At 45.9% G+C, this 4,167-nt stretch overlaps 1 long non-coding RNA gene across 1 annotated transcript; it reads right to left on the reverse strand.

The window, feature by feature from the left end:
- Positions 1-2,973: 2,973 nt before the first annotated feature.
- On the reverse strand, positions 2,974-3,908 carry LOC123258193. Its single transcript, XR_006507993.1, has 2 exons — positions 3,318-3,908; positions 2,974-3,258 (listed from the first exon to the last, which is right to left on the reverse strand). It is a non-coding gene; the product is annotated as an uncharacterized LOC123258193 (long non-coding RNA).
- Positions 3,909-4,167: the final 259 nt, after the last annotated feature.

Consider the following 4,167-nt stretch of genomic DNA (forward strand, 5'->3'; position numbering starts at 1 on the left):
ATTTGAGTTTCTATGTGGCTCCCGTTGGCCAACTTTACTAGTCTCCTTGTTGCTTTCCGTTCTCCGGCGATTCCCGGGACCACTGCTAGCTTTTCTGAAATGAAGCTAGCCGTTGCCCCGGTGTCCACCATGGCCCTCACTTCTGCTCCTCCGACCTTGATGACTGCCGCCAATTGCCGATCGTCTCCTGTTAATCCTCCAACTAGTTCTGAGAGGCAGCACCTCGCGATATCTGCCTTCCTCTCTACGGCTGAGATCGTTGCACAATTCCCGCTCTTTGGCAGCATTCTGTGCTTCTCACCCCTACTGCGCCGCACATCCTGCTGAACAAAATTCTGGGGTTCCTGCACCCGCTGGCCCAATGGCCCATGCCTCCGCATCTGTTGCATGCCTGTGCTGGGTTTTCTACATGTCCCTGTCTAGGCGTCGCTGCCCACTGCATGTTCGCCTGGCTACTTTGGTTCGCCCATCGTTGATTCGTCTGCTGTTGCCTTGGGCCTGTCCATTGCTGGCTCGGCTGTTGCTGTGGCGTTTGGCGATGCTCCTCAGGCTGCCATCTCTGCCCCCATCCCTGTCCTGGATGGCTCTGTTGCTCCGGTGGCTTATGGTGCGGTTCCTCTTTTGGCCATCTTCTGTCTACCGCTGAGGTTTGTCTATTGAAGACCTCCTCTTCCAAAGCCAGCTCCTCGAACTCCTCGGCTAGACCCATGACCTCCTCGAGTGATGCACATGCGTAGGGTCTCATGAACATTTTCATGCGTGGCATGTAGTTCTCCACGAGCCTATCAATGACACCTCTTGTGGACTTTCCTAACGGCTTCATTAGCGTCTGAAGGTCCACCATGTACTCTTTGAAAGGCTCTCCTCGTTGTTGTTTCCGCTGCTTTACCTGGTCTGCCAGTTTCTCGAAGTATTCTTTTGGCAGGAAAAAGGCCTCAAAGCTCCTTCTGAACTCCTTCCATGTGGGCCACTCCTCGTCGTTCATTAGGAACCATTTTTGCGCTCTGCCCGGGAGTAGTTCGGGCATCGCTCGCGGGATTGTGTTTATATCCATCCCGTATGTTTTTGGCGACCATGCTACTCGGTCCGCGAACTCGAGAGGATCCCCTGTTCCGTCGAATCGGAACGACCACTCTCGGACTTGTCTCGCCACCTTCGCATAGTCAACCTGTACCGGGACTGGCTTCCGCACTTGTGGCTCCATGCTCCTCATGCTCTTCATTTCTGGCACTGACTTTGGATGAGCTTTTCCGATTCGCTCACCGCTCTCTGCCTCGGCGTGGTCCTCTGCGCGAACTTCTCCTCCTCGAATCCCCGCGCGACCACCATCACTTCATCCTCCTTTGTTTCGTCGACCCACCTTGCCACCAGTGCCCTCATGATCTCCACGGTTCCATCCGCTGCGAGACCGAGCTCTCTGCACACTTCGCACAACTCTTCTTTGCGAAGCGCAACTTTTCTCTCCATCTTGAAGCAGTGTTACTCCTAGACTCTAAAGCAATCACGTAGTTTGGGCGCCAGGTGTAACGAACTGTTTTGCTATGTTTTGCTCGCAACAAACGCTAGCTCAGAGAGTTGACAGAGGTTGAGGGTACGTTCCACCGAATTTATAGATTCGACGTTATTGCCCGAGCCCAGAAATAACACGGTATTGCTTCTTTTCAAATAAATCCCCTTTATTGTAATTAATTTACAAAGAAATAAAGAGAATCTCACCTGCTGTCTGCAGCCGACCGACCGCTCGCCCTCCCGTCGATCCCCGATCCCCGATCCGGGTTGGTGCCAATACGCACGCCCTCTGGTTGCGGGGCCTGTGTTGTTGATGTCTTCTGCTGCCGCTGCCTGTCCGTCGCTGCTGCTCCCTCGTCGTCGCTGCTCTACTGTTGCCGCTGCTCCCTCGTCGTCGCTGCGCTACTGTTGCCGCTGCTCCATCATCGAAGCTGCTCTACTGTTGCCGCTGCTCCCTCGTCGTTGCTGTTTCTCCGTTTAGGGTGCCGTGGACATCGGAACCCCTGGCTTGCCTGGATTTGCCGGGCAGGATATGCTCCTCGCTGCTTAGCGGCCGGATCAGGGCACGAAGGGCCTTCCTACCGTACAGGACACGCCCCCGGTCGCGTTCGCCACTCGCCTCCAAAAACCAGCGTGCCTACGCCCCGCAGGATCTATAGTAGGCCAGAGGTTTGGGCGTCGCGTCTCCTTTGACTCCAGGTGATACGCTGTGCATACGCTCCAGCGCCTGGGAAGTCAAGAGAATCCTGATCCAGGTATAAATATAATATATATAGGCTTCGCAGCTCAATTTTTCAATGGAAAATAATTTAAGCCCAATCATGTCGGGGTTCACCAATGTTCAGTTACCGAGCGGTTTCGGGAGTTTTTTTTAATTTTCCAGGCTTTCTAGGCTTTAATAAAAAACAAAGACCTTTAGATTTCTATGTATGATTGCAATTTATTTAAATAAACCAGGGTAATAAAACCAGGGTAGGGTTGACAACCGAATTAGAACTAAAAGACGCGGGAGCGCGGCTCAACGCTTGATGCTGCGGAGCGACCGAGAGATACCGCGAGATAACGATTGGGCCTGACGGCAGATGCAGGTGGTCAATCGAATTCAAGAATTTTTTGTTGCGTTCAGAATCTTCTTTTGTGACAAAATTTAACATTTTTCAAACTTAAAAAAATTATCTGATACAATAAGAACTGAAGATAGCTAAAATTAAGTTTCGCGGAGCTATCATTTTAATCATTTTCAATCCCAAAAATTAAAGAGTATCCTCTTATTTTATTCAACTTCATTTATTGAATAAAACATGAAGTTTTATTATTATTTTCGATACATCATGTTGCTTACTTACAAAACAGAGTTTCCTGAAATTGTAAGCGTTTAAAATCGAATGGTATGTCCGTTGGAATCATCGGTATCCGCGGGATTAAGACATCCTCTTCTTGGTATTTTCCTTTTATGATTGTCGCCTCAATGACGTTATTCATCAGTCTTTTCACAGCCAGTCTTCCAGTATTATGGCTATCAGATGGCATCCGATCCAATGCTATTTTGATCATGTTTACTAAATTGTTATTCTGATGAAGAAACATTTGTAATTGTTGGACAATGGCTCTCTTCACTGTTGGATTGTGCGCACAACGATTATTAATTTCTGCATCTGAATTGCCCATAAAATAAATTTTTAAAAATTTATGATCTGCATCAGGTAGTGGTAACAGAGTTCCCAGTAAGTTATAAAATTGTCCTTGTATCTGTGATTTTTCAAAATTTGGCCATTAATTATTTCCTATATATATATTTTAATACAAACTTGAATATTTTTATATATCACCATAAAAATGGTAATGAAATTGTCTTGTATAATATGTGTAGCACCAAAGGATGTCATCTGGAAACAGTTGTTATATTTGTGAATGTTGGTCAAGAAGTGCTTCGAATCATTTCCAATCCCATAAACTAAATAGCGTAAAGGTTGGTGGTGGGACCAATTGTGGCAATTTTATTTTGCGCAACATAATCCAGTAGATTCACCAGTGTACTTTAACGCCTTACAATAATTACAAATTGTTTTCATTTCCCCAATTTTTACTGATTTGTCGGCACAATAATCAATTGCCTGATCATAGTGGAATGCAGCTCGTTCAAGAATCACAGGAGCACTGCGTCTGCGGATTCGCTCAATTTCATTATGTCTAGATTGCTGTTGATGTGTTTGATGTGCACGAACTCGTTGCATTCTAAGCCTATCTCCTACATTGTCACTCACTAAAAAACGCAATTCAGACATAGCAATACGACTATTTTCTTGATCTGTCTGTCTCTGGTTATCAGTGCAGTTAGCACGTGTGGTAGCTCTTCGCACATTTAATTGACTACGACGACCTAAGTCAGACTGTCTTCTCCTCGGCATCGTAAATTGTAATTAATCAAAGTGAGAAAATTTCCCGCAAAATTTGAGAAGTGAGAAAATTTCAAATACAATTTTTTCAAATTTTTTTCACAATTTTTCAGTAAACTCAATATTGGTTTGTCACATAAAATAAACTGAGCAGGGAACAATGAGTAGCTGTCAAACAATGTATGACGTACCGGCGCCTACTATTATTGTAGTCTCCATTTTATTTAAAAAAAGTTTGTATGGGAAATAGAAAAATTCGGTT

The sequence above is a fragment of the Drosophila ananassae genome, assembly GCF_017639315.1.
Source record: "Drosophila ananassae strain 14024-0371.13 chromosome Y unlocalized genomic scaffold, ASM1763931v2 tig00000100, whole genome shotgun sequence".
NCBI lineage: Eukaryota > Metazoa > Arthropoda > Insecta > Diptera > Drosophilidae > Drosophila > Drosophila ananassae.